Raw genomic sequence first — 13,118 nt, 5'->3', positions numbered from 1 at the left:
TGGGTATATACCTAGGAGTGGAATTGCTGGAGAGTATAGTAATTCTCTGTTTAACATGTGGAAAAGAACATAATTTTAATTACTGTTATTTATTTATTAATTTAATTTATTTATTTTTGGCTGTGTTGGGTCTTTGTTGCTGCACACGGGCTTTCTCTAGTTGTGGCAAGTGAGGGCTACTCTTTGTTGCGGCGCGCGGGCTTCTCATCGCAGTGGCTTCTCTTGTTGTGGAGCATGGGCTCTAGGTGTGCGGGCTTCAGTAGTTGTGGCACGCGGGCTCAGTAGTTGTGGCACGTGGGCTCAGTAGTTGTGGCTCGCGGGCTCTAGAGCGCAGACTCAGTAGTTGTGGTGCACGGGCTTAGTTGCTCTGCGGCATGCGGGATCTTCCCGGACCAGGGCTCGAACCCGTGTCCCCTGAATTGGCAGGCGGATTCTTAACCACTGCACCACCAGGGAAGCCCTACTGTTAGTTATTAAATGACTACTGTGTGCTAGGCACTTTACTTATATTGTCTTGAATCCTTATACAATCTTAAGGTATAGTATGCCCATTTATCATATGAGGATATAGGCTTAGAGAGGTTAAATTAACTTGCCAGGAAGATGTAGCTACTGAATGGCGAGTTGATAAAACCCAGTCCAGTGCTCTTCCTGAAGTATACTCTCGTTTACCATGTTGGTCTCGTGGATTGATTGTCTTTGTAGCAGGCATTGTTGCTAGTTTTACTAGTGGTCTCACCCACTTCTTCCTTGCTGGGAGAACCACAATTTTGTCCAGATAAAGAAAAGCAATGTGTTCAGAGAAAGTGGGTCTTTTCCCCCTCTAGCCCTATCAATGTCTGAAAACCAACTACAGGAATCTCATTATCCTGGGCAAGAAGATATCAATATAAGAGGAACTTTGCTGAAGATTCTGGGAAATATTTTTCCTATCTGTTAATCCAAGAGAAGGGAGAAGAAAAATCACCTCCTTTTCCTTCCTGCTCATACTATTTAAACCATGTTACTGAGATAATATGGTAGTTCCTAAGATTTGAAGTGATACACGGAAGCAGTTGGCTAGGAGAAAAGAAAGCAGTAAAACAGAGTAGTTAAAATCATAGACACTGGAGCCAGGCAGCCTAGATTTTAATCCTGGCTCTGCTAATTTATTAGTAGTGTGATCTAGAGTGAGTTACTTAACTTCTTTGTGCCTTAGTCACTTCAACTGTAAAGTGGGGACAATAGCAGCAAATTCATATAGTTGTTGTAAGGATTAAATGAGTTGATATAAAGTGCCTAGTACATAATAAGTACTCACCAAGAGTCAGATTTTGTTTTGTTTTTATTATTATTGGTGTACAACAAAGACCTCAGACACTCAGAGGCTGGTAGACATACTATCCCTTGAGTGAGACCTGCAGTTACTAACAGCCTAGCTTGCTTTCCTCTGCTAACACACAAACTACTCAGGTTGCATTTTGACTTTTTGGAACACTGCTACTTTTTGCTTCTGCTCTACTACTTACTCTTCATACTGTCTTTCTACAACACAAAACTGATTCCACTGCTAGGTCCCCATTAACTTTAGGATAGAGTCCAAACTTAACCTATAAGCAGCTTCATGATCTGTATCTACCTCTTGCTTTCCTCTCCAGATACCCTGTCATTCCCCCACAAATTCTCCATGTTCTAGTCATGGCTAATGACCTTGTTCACCCAACAAATATTTATGAGTGCCTAGACACTCACTGTGTAAAGCATTGGAGAGTCAACAAGATATGAAAGGGGTTTCTGCATTCATGGAGCTTACATTATAAAAACATTTAATTATAACCATCAGAAGGGCTGTGAGTTAAAAATACTGTGTACAATGAAAACTTAATAGTGAAACCCACCAGCTCGTTTGTTTGAACCTCTATCCTTGATCCCTGCTATGTTCCTCTGCTGGTCCCCTTCTTTTTCTGCCTACCCTGCTCCACTTTTTCTGAAAAAACTTTCTTGAGCTTCTTGTTTTTCTTATGTACTCTTATAACACCAGTGTACATATTGCTTTCACAGAATTTATCCTACTGTTGATTTGCTTGGGTCTTTTCCTCCAACATTCCTATTCCTCTATGAGTCTTTTATCTCTGTATCCTAGGGTACTAAAGCAAATCTTTGTTGAATAAATGATATCCACTTTCTAAAACTTCTTATCTTGAAATAATTATAGACTCAGAAGTTGCAGAAATAGTACAGAGAGTTCCTTGTGTACCCATCACCCAACTTCCTACAGTGGTAACGTCTTATATAACTATAGTACATTATCAAAACTAGGAGACTGACATTGGCACAGTGCAATTAATTAGACTGTAGGCCTTACTCAGATTTCATCACCTTTTATATGCACTTATTTTTTGGTAGGTGTTATATGTAGTTCTATTAAACTTTATCATATGTATATGTTTATAATTATACCAGAATCAAGATACAGAAATGTTCTGTTACCATAAAGAACTCCCTTGTGCTACCTGGTAATAATGATGTCCATTTTAACTAGATTTTCTCTGTATATAATACAGGGAAGCAAGATGGAGAGGGTATACAGTTGACCCTTGAACAACATGAGGGTTAGGGGCACTGACCCTTCTCTAAGTACATGTACTTTACAGTGGGCCCTCCCTATCTGCAATTCCACACCTGCAGATTCAATCAACTGTGGATTGTGCACTGTCCCCCCTCACAGATGGCCTGGTAACTTCCTCCCCCAAATCCAAGGTTTTTAAATACATTAAAATTAACATTAAGAATATTTTAGATTATCTTAATATCTTAAATGATTATGATGTGTAACATCAGAAATGGTTAAGCAAAGATTCAACTTTAGAAAATGTGTAGTTGCCTCTTTATTTTCCCAGGAAATCATTTCTGTTTTCTTTCTAGAATCATGACAATGTTTAAAATGAAGGCTTAGAAGGATTGTTTCATGGCCATTGGCACTTAATTGAAAGAAAATGCCTTATTAACTAAAGAGGAATGCTTAAAACAATGTCATGTGCCTAATTTTGGATATAGATCACATGGGAGCTACTTTACATTGTAAAAAAAAAATAGTATAATAGCTAGAAAATACTGATTTATGATCTCCCTAAACTGGACCCTCAAACTAGCTGTGATTGTTCCGCTTCCAAGCTAAGAGGTGAAATCTGTAAAGAAGTCAAGGTGGTGTTGATGCTCATAATGCCAAGCACCCTATAGTTGTTCTGCCACAGCAGCTGCAAGGAGTCAGCCTCCTCTGACTGCAGCAGGTGCTTCTTCCTGATTGTTCCAGTTCCCTGAGGATTTTTAAGGGGATGGCAACTTTGAGGAGAGAAGGAATGGTAAACAATTACAAATATTTGAGGATACATTTTCAACCTGTTCTTTTCCCAGTTAAGATAAAACACCAAAAAGATTGGCTTCTTTGAAACTCTAGAAACTTCAATCCAGGCTACCAGCCCACAGTGTTTTAAATGTTAAAAAGTGATGCTTTAAGTATTAACCAAGTAGCAGACTGCTATTTGTCTGACCCAAATAGCCTTTTGCTAGAGCTTGGAAAAACTAAGTCCTCACAGCTATAGTTGGCTGAAAGACAGTTCTAGAAAATGAGATGTATGTGAGAGTCAGCTGAGTTGGGGGTATGGAGTATTATCCTGAAAAAGCTTTTACTTTCCTGGAAAAAAAGAAAAAGAAAAAGGTGGCTGAAGCTACTCCTTTCCCTATCCTCCTGCCTTGAACAACGGGGTGTAAAGAGTAAAACTGCTGCAACCACCTTGCAACCATGTGAGAAATGTCAGGAGAATCACAGAAATTGTGGCTTTCCTGTTCTTGAGCTGTTGAACGAATGATAACCAACTACCTGCAGACTTAGGTGACTAAAGAGACGCTTCTTTAAGCCATTGCAATATAATGGTTTTTAATTCGCAGCCATATGCATTCCTAACTGTGCAGCTATTAAAATGACACCTTTTTAGTACTCTCTTTCATCCTCACTATTAGCTACTCTTCCTATAGTTACTGCTATTACTATCTAGTCACCCTAACTGGAAAACTCAGTCATCCTTCACTTATTTTCCCTCATCCTCTTAGTAACCAAGTCTTGTTTATTATATCTAGCTAGTTTCAAGTCCACCTCTGCTTCACTATCTTCGCTGCCACTACGTTAGTTTGGACTCTCTCTCCACCTCCTGTCTGGACTATTTTTACAGCCCCCTAATTAGATAGTATCCCCACATCCAGTCCAATATCCACCATGCTTCAGAATTATTTTTCTAAAACCTTATAAGATACTCTTCTCCTTAAAAATCTTAAATGGCTCTCAGTCCTCTAGAGGAGGAAAGACAAACTCCTTTTGTTGTTTCTGCCTTCTTGTTTAGGCTTTGCATCTCCAGGATCCAGTCTGGCCCAGAGTAGGAGCTCAGGTGTTTGTTAAATGACTGAATCTTCTGTATGGCTTCTTTGTTGTTAAATATCAACACACGTATTTAATCAGACTAAGCAGCGTGATGGCATCCTGGATAGTCAATAAAGATTTGCTGAGTTAATCTAGTTTCTGGATTCTACTGTAAAATCCTTTATCAGTAGTCCCAGATATACACATCTTGCTGTGTATTCAGTTGATTTAATCTGGCCTGAAGAAAGAGGCTCTTCAGTAACGTGTACGCATTTAGTTTATAACTGGTCACGTACATCCTCCAGACTGGGCTTGTGCCAAGAAAGGAAGTTACGAAGGTGGGTGAAGAAGCCTATATGGGCATTTCTGACAATTTTCGATCTGTGAATTACTGCTATCAAACGAGAGAGTAAATCTACGACTTCCTGCAGGCTCGCAAGCCGTACCAAGTTAACCGCACCAGTGTGGGCCACAGCCTACAGCTGCTACAAAGGCTTTGCTTTGTGAAGCGGAAGGCTCTTCTTGGGAACTTACTGCGGGGAGCGGGGGGCCGCTGCATCGCAGCACAAACTAGCTCAAGGCTTCCCGTGCAGAGCTTCCCCAGAACTGCGGGCTCTTTCAGGTGCTGCTTCGAGTTTTTCCTTGGCCTAGAGACCAGGGCATGAAGCCTCTCTTGATAAGATCAAGAAAACGGAGAGTGCTTTGATACGTGCAGAGCGTGTTTTGGAGAGCAGGGGTCGAGGAGACAAAGCCCACTCAGCCAGCCGCCCAACATCTCCCTTTCTTCCCTGGTCCTGTGTTGTCTAGTCCTCCTCATTTCCACTCCCCGACTCAGCCTGCAAATTTCTATATTTCAGGAGGGAAAAATCACTCTACGGCATAAAACCTGGTGCCCTGCTGGCCGCATTTCCTAGCACTGAATTTCTCCCGCCTCCCTTTTCGCCGGGCTTAGGCCTGAAGCCTTCACCGCCCGAACCCCCTGGCGTCCCAGGCCCGGGCGTCTCGGGGGCGACCCCTCCGCCGCGCACGCGCCCTACGCGAGATCTCCGCTGACCTTCTCCAGAAAACCCCTTCAAAAGCGTTTCCCCTTCACCTCGCGCCTTCCCCGCCCTTCCGGCTCTTCCTCCACGCGCCTGCGCGGACCCAATTGTTTTGGCTTTCCGGTGGGATCCGGCAAAGGAAAAGGGCGGGGGAACCGAGGGTAAGGGCGGGCGGGGTGGGGGGGGCGTCTCAAGAACCCGGGAAACTGCAAAATTGACGTTTGTGCCGCTAGACGCGGGCGAGCAGCGGAAAGGGAAACCTGGCGAAGGCTGGCCCACGGTCCGCTGTCCGCGCGTTCCCGGGCCTCAGAAGGGGCCCGCCAAGGGGGCGAGAGCGCGCCGCAGGGGCGGGGCGGGAGCGGCTAGCCGGGCGTTTCGCGGCCCCGGGGCTGACGAGGCGGCGCGGGCAGGCTGCGCGGCTCCCGTGGGAGGAGTCTGGCGGTGGTCGGGCCTTGTGGAGAGTGCAGCTGCGCCCAGAGAGGACGCTGCTTTCCGCTCAGGACGGACCGGCCGAGGGAGGGCGCGAGGGGAAACCGGAAGGAAGGGGAGGCGGCGGCGCCAGCCTTCCTCGGAGGGAAGCAGAAGCGAGACCCCGGCCCTGGTCGCGGCAGCAGGGCCACGCCCCCGCCGCCGCGCGTGAGGGGCCCAGTGTCTTCGTGGCCACCGGCCGCATCGGATCCCAATCCTCGGGACTGAGGGACTCGGGTGAGCAGGCGTCGCCAGCGCCGGGCGGGGGTACCCGGGGACGACCTGTGGAGGAATTGGGGGAGGAGGGCCGCGGCGGGAGGGGGCTCGGCCCTTTGTGGCTCGGCGGGCTGGGGGCGGCGGCGGCATCTTTCAAACCGGAGACGCTTGCGCTGCGGGCGGGGGAGGGGCGCGGGCGGCTGGCGCCTCCCTCCACCCCCGGCGGCGGCCCCTCTGCGGCTCTGCCTCCGGCCGGTGCTTAGGGCAGGGGCGGCGGGGCTTGCCACTCGCGGGGGCGTTTCCGGCCGCGGGTCTCCCAGGCGGCGCCCTGGCCCCGTCTGGCGCCCGCATTGCCAAAATGAAGCTGCTTCCCTTAAGGACTCGCGGCGTCTTCGCGAGACGGTGGGCAGTAGGAGGGCAAGACCTTCCTTGCATTTTTTTTCCCGGTACTTTTGAAGTAACCAAGAGATGTCTAGATTAACTGAGGCCCCATTGTGATCTACTGATGATTTTAAAAAGAAAGCAGAAACTGCCCTTTGAAACGGAAAATTCTGTACGTATTTACTTTAGACTGTGAAATCGCTAACTTATTGAACTCGACCACCTTTCTCTCCCTATGAATTGAGAAACCGTGAAGTGGAAGAATATCCCATAGTTTGATGTGGACCGGTTATTTTGAGTTAACAGGTTTTTTATTTCTCGTTTGTTGATCTAAGATCTCTTTTTATACTACCTCAAAGAGAGAATATACCCTCCACAGATCTCTAGAATTGTCCGATGCCACGATTGCCCCTTCAAATGAAAATAGAAAAAGAATCTAAAAATGTAAAGTTAACTATGAAAGGGTATGTTTGTGTGAAATATCTATCTTCTATATCAGTAGTGTTATAAAAACGTAAGGTACAGGACTGGTCACGTGTTGTTGACACATGAATCTGTACGTCTGGCTCACTTAGCATTCAGGCATTCACAGACAACCCTATCAGCAATGTGGTCTGACTAAAATTTTATTTTCTTCTATTGAGGCAACCAGTTAACTGGGTGGAATTAACAGTGGTTTTCTTTCTCTTTTCTTTTTTTTTTTTTAAGACAGGGTGTTTCCCCCCCTTCCTGCTGTGTTGTGAATTTTTGCCTGAATTTGAGTGGTATGGACTTCAAATCTCGCAATTGTGAGTGACTGACTTTAGTTAACCTTTGGTAAGGACCTTTTTCCTGATGTTTTTTAGAAGGACTTTTTCTGACTGAAAGTAAATCGAAAAGTCAAACCAGTCAGTTGTTTTCCAGTCTTGATGTAGAATTTTCCTAATGTTAAGCTTACTTCTTCACTTTGATCTTTTGTTGGTCTAGTGTTTATTGAAGTCGCTTTAGATTGGGCCCTGAAATTCTCAAGAGGTTGTTGTCCTTAGTAAACAGTACGGGGCTATGGCATTTCTGTTGAGCTTGCTTTATAGTTCGTGCTTTTCCACATAGTTCTGTTTTCTCGACAGTTTTGTAAGAAGAGTTCTAAGTGCTATAACTCTTCTCTCCTTTTTGCTCTCATAAGCAGTACCATAAAATCTGTTAGCTTTGATTATTCACATGCCCTTTAAGGAGATGGGTGGGAATAAAGGTGTCATAGTGCTTTAGTCCACAGTTCTCCATATATTTTCTTCTGGTTAATGGAAATAACGAGCTGTCTCATAAAATCCAAATATTGAGCACTGAATGTGTTTAAAGTGGATGGTAGGGACTTCTCCGGTGGTGCAGTGGTTAAGAATCTGCCTGCCAGTGCATGGGACACAGGTTCCATCCCTGGTCTGGGAAGATCCCACATGACGCGGAACAAGTAAGCCCATGCGCCACAACTGCTGAGCCCACGTGCTGCAACTACTGAAGCCCGCGCGCCTAGAGCCTGTGCTCAGAAACAAGAGAAGCCACCGCAATCAGAAGCCTGTGCACCGCAACAGAGTAGCCCCTGCTTGCCACAACTAGAGAAATCCCATGCGCAGCAACAAAGACCCAATACAGCCAAAAAAAAGTAAAGTGGATAGTAAATTCATAGAAACCTGAATGCAGTCACAAAAGCCAAAAGATACTTTGATTTTCCCAAAGATTTTACTCATATACTTAGAAAAGAGTTGTATTTTTTCTTGCTCTCGTTCTAAGCCCAGGAAAAAGAATTGGTCCTGCTATCATAAAAAATATGAATGAAAATGTCAAGGTCCTTCATTATATCTTAGTCTTATCATTTCAGTTTTGTGGAGTTTGAATAGAGCAGATCATATTTAAATAACTCAGGGTATTGGAAATGATAAGTTGATTTCAAGTAACTTTTTTTTTTTTTTTTTTTTTTTTGCGGTACGCGGTCCTCTCACTGTTGTGGCCTCTCCCTTTGCGGAGCGCAAGCTCCAGACGTGCAGGGTCAGCGGCCATGGCTCACGGGCCCAGCCGCTCCGCGGCATGTGGGATCTTCCCAGACCGGGGCACGAACCCGTGTCCCCTGCATCGGCAGGCGGACTCTCAACAACTGCGCCACCAGGGAAGCCCTCAAGTAACTTTTTAAGTATATGAAGGGGTACTCCTGGTTCCCTTGCTGGTTTTTTCAGTACCTAGATTCCTCTGTGTGGGAAGAAGGGATTATTGTAGGAAATTTGGAGAAAATGTAATCATTTAATGAGAGATGTTTTTTAAAGTCTTTCCTTTTTTTTTTCAGTTCCACTCCCATACCTCTGACAAGTGGCAACGTGTAGTAGGTTCCATGATAGGCAGGGGATTCTGAGTATTCCTCAGTTTACCCCCTCTTTTTTTTTAAAGAAACTGAGAAATTTAAATAGTCATAATCATCATTAAGCAGCTATGCCCTTAATGACCTCATGAATATATTTACTATCTGGGAAATATTTTCTTCTGCTGTTGTGATTGAAAAAAATCATTGATTTGGTGGAAAATGAAATCCCATTGAAAAGGTTAAGGTCAGTTTTGCTTTAGTCTATACTTCTCCAGCTTTCTTAAGTCTATGTAGAGCTGAGGAGAAAAGAGAAAAGTGATATCCAAAATAAAAGGACATACTACACTCATATAATTATTCTATCACAGATGGTGTCTCCTTTATGTTCTTGTTTAATTTTTTAAAAGTGAGATAACTTATTATTCATAATGTAGAACAGAAGCTTATTCTTGTGACCTGAATTTACTTAGGGTACTGAGCGTAACTAACTTGATGGAGCCATGTAGTTTTTTCAGTATAGTTGGAAAGGAGGAACACAAGGAAATAGACCTAGGCTCTGAATTTGATTAGAGTAGAGGAAGCTGTACTGAAATTTATCAAACTTGATACATTATTTAAAAGGCAAGGTGTTTGGTCTTTTTTTTTTTTTTTTTTTCCTTTGGCTGCATTGGGTCTTCGTTGCTGCACACGGGCTTTCTCTAGTTGTGGTGAGCGCGGGCTACTCTACATTGCGCTGCGTGGGCTTCTTGCAGTGGCTTCTCTTGTTGTGGAGAACGGGCTCTAGGCACGTGGGCTTCAGTAGTTGTGGCGTGTGGGCTCAGTAGTTGTGGCTCTCAGGCTCCAGAGTGCAGGCTCTGTAGTTTTGGTGCATGGGCTTACTTGTCCTGCGACATGTGGGATCTTCCCAGACCAGGGCTCAAACCCATGTCCCCTGCATTGGCAGGTGGCTTCTTAACCACTGCGCCACCAGGGAAGTCCAGTTGTTTGTCTTTTAATTGATGCTTGTCACGACTCCAAAAATTTCTGTTTGTGTAGTGGTTGACAATCAATCTGAAGATCAGGTGGTCTTCCAAACATTCTCAACTGTCAGGGTTGTTTTGGTAACTTGAAAGCAAAGTATTTCTGGCACCAATATTTTGTCCTCCCTAAGGAGAAACCTGTTTTCTCACTGAAATGAAGAAAGGCTTGTTTTATGACTGGTATCATTTAGTTTTTCTGCATGGGCATCAGCCTTCTCAAGGTTAGTCTTTGTTGTACTAGTTTGTTTCATGATTTGTACCATCAAAATACTCCCTAAAATCTTTGAATAAATTTCTCTTATCTAAAATATCATTCACCCAGCGGGAAAAGAGAACTGTGTTTGAGTGTTGAGACCTTGTAATTGGGACCCTTAGACCTGTATAGGTGTGAAGTTTTGAAAGTCGGGAAAGTACTACAAAAAGCTTGACCAGTGAGTGCGTTAATAAAAGTAATTGCAAATTTTTTTGCACACAGTAGTACTGTTGTGTGTCAGGCAGCACAGTTCCAAGCTCTTCATAGAACTCATTTAATTCTTAGTCCATTGAGAAGAATTCTGTTTTTATCCCCCATTTTACAGATGAGCATACTCATGACAGAAAAAGGTCACACAACTAGTAAGTTGCAGAACTGGGATTTCAACCCAAGTAATTTGGCTCCACAGTTCACGCTCTTAATTTTTTGGCAATACATGAAATTCAGAATGCCTTGGATTCTTTCTAACAAAAGTTTTTGATCTTCTGTATTGAGATTTGTAGCAGTGGAAGATGGGGCATCACCTAAGTTAATATACAGCTTGAAAATGCTTCATACAGATGATAACCTGTAGCCCACTGCCCTTCCTTTTTATCACTGTTTTATCCTTACTGTGTAATTTTTGTGCAGTCCTTGTTTGCAGCCTCCTCTCCATCTTTTTATCCTTCCTCATTTCACATATACAGCTCAGTTAATTGCTGAGCAGTCTCATATTCACAATCAGTTATTTAATCCTTTATTCTTTCCTTTATCCTCCAGGTCTTCCCTGTATAACATTGGAAAAGCTTGTTTTGTATCTGTTTGAGTTTCTATAGCTACTCTGTGGAAGGGCACTACAAATGACACACCTGTGGGAATGAACACTAGATTTCAAAGTGAAGTTAGACACATCTGCTTCCCCTAATAAAAAACCACTGCCATCAACCTCTGAAACCTGTGAAAGTATTTGGAATTATTTTTTTAAATTTTAATATTTCACACCTTTTTCTAATTAATCTTGATTCCTGTTCCTTGAATATCAGTATTTAGATCCTATAAAATTTATTATTACCATTATTTTTAAATTATGAGTATTATAGTAGCATTTACTTTGTGTAAATTTTCTTTGCAGATACACTTTTGGGCATATTTTAGCTTTTGCAGCCTAAGGACTTCAGTTTTTTAATAGGAAAGTGAAGTGAGGATTTCAGACAACCAACGTAAACTTCTGGAGTACAACTGACCCTTGAACAACTCGGGGTTGGGGCGCCAACCCTCCTAATACTAGAAAATCTGCATGTAGCTTATAGTCAGCCCTCCAAATTCTATGTTCATCCATATCTGTGGTTCCGCATCTGAGGATTCAACCAACTGCAGATCGTGTAGTGCTGTAGTATTTACCATTGAAAAAAACTGGACTTGTGTAGTTCAAACCCCTGTTGTTCAAGGGTCAGCTGTACAGGTACTTTGAAAGTTGGATTTTTCTACAGTTTGATTCTATGGTGAAAATGAAAAACAAGTTAGCTCTGTGAAAATTTACTTTATAGTCGAATTGATTATTCAAAGGGAGGAAAACCTATTGAAATAACTTTCCATAAGAGGTGTTTCAGATTTTTAAGTAGAATTGTATATATTGATATGGATTGTTGACTGATTTAATCCTAATGACCATTTAATAACAGAATGTTTGTTTTGAAACTGTTTTGTGTGGTGGAATTCACTCAGTAGAACCTTGGAGGCTTGGGTATCCTAGAGCAGCGGTCTCCAACCTTTCTGGCACCAGGGACTGGTTCCATGGAAGACAGTTTTTCCACGGGCGGGGGTGGGGTGGGGAGGCGATGGTTCAGGCGGTAAGGCTGCCCTCTTGCTGTGTGGCCAGGTTCCTAACAGGCTGGGGACCAGTACCAGTCTACGACCCAGGGATTGGGGTCCCCTATCCTAGAGAAAATGTTAGGATCAAAGTTTTGGCTTTTCCTTTTTTTCTCCCAATCTCAAGCAATTTATAAATTTTCTGTTCTTACAGGAAGCTCTTAGATTTAAAAATAAGTTGGTCTTTGTTCTGTACTTATTTGCAGGAAGTCGGTAAAAAGGAAAGGATCTCATCCTATGTATAGCATTCTAACCTTATTCATTGCTATTATTCTCTGCTACCAAACAGATCAATCAAAAATATTGAATTGAGCGCAGAACTTAGAAAAAAAGTAAGAATGTGCATAGTTTTAATGCCAGAGTACATTGTACTTTATTAGATTCTGAATTTTGTTATATTGTGTTTGTATGACTCCCATTTAATTCTTATTCTAGTTGGTTTTTTTCACTGTGGAATATGTTCTAACAACCAGCTTTAAAATACAGGACTTTAAAAAAAAAAATAATAATAAAATACAGGACTTTTCTATTAATCTTGAGGTGCCTGGTACCAGGAAATGTGGCAAGTAATAGTGGTTTCCCAGTCTTTGGCCCTTGGTTCATCTAATGAATCCATGTGTTCACTAAATGTCTTTACACATTGTCTTGTATACATCTTCTATTTTTCAAATGTATGTAAATATGTTGTAGTTGATAAAAAAAAAAGAGAAAGTGTTTTTGACTCTAAAATAGTTTTTTCTCATTGTGAGTTTTTCCCAGCAGATTATCTTTAGGAAAAAAGTCCTTTTTTTCTAAGCTTAATAAAGGATACTCACATTAGATTTAAAAAAAAGAAGTGTTTCAGAAGTCCACTGAGCCTGTAGTAAGTGGGGAAAGCGGTTGTGTGATTAGGTAAGAGACATTAAAATATTTCAGTTGAAACGTGGAATATATACAGGTTAGATTAAGAATTATATTTAGGACTTAACCTGGTGGCGCAGTGGTTAAGAATCCGCCTGCCAATGCAGGGGACACGGGCTCAAGCCCTGCTCCAGGAAGACCCCACGTGCCGCGGAGCAACTAAGCCTGTGCGCCACAACTACTGAGCCTGCGCTCTAGAGCCCGTGAGCCATAACTACTGAGCCCGTGCACCTAGAGCCGGTGCTCCACAAGAGAAGCCACTGCAATGAGAAGC

The sequence above is a fragment of the Tursiops truncatus genome, chromosome 9, assembly GCF_011762595.2.
Source record: "Tursiops truncatus isolate mTurTru1 chromosome 9, mTurTru1.mat.Y, whole genome shotgun sequence".
NCBI classification, from domain to species: domain Eukaryota; kingdom Metazoa; phylum Chordata; class Mammalia; order Artiodactyla; family Delphinidae; genus Tursiops; species Tursiops truncatus.
This window is presented reverse-complemented; position numbering follows the sequence as displayed.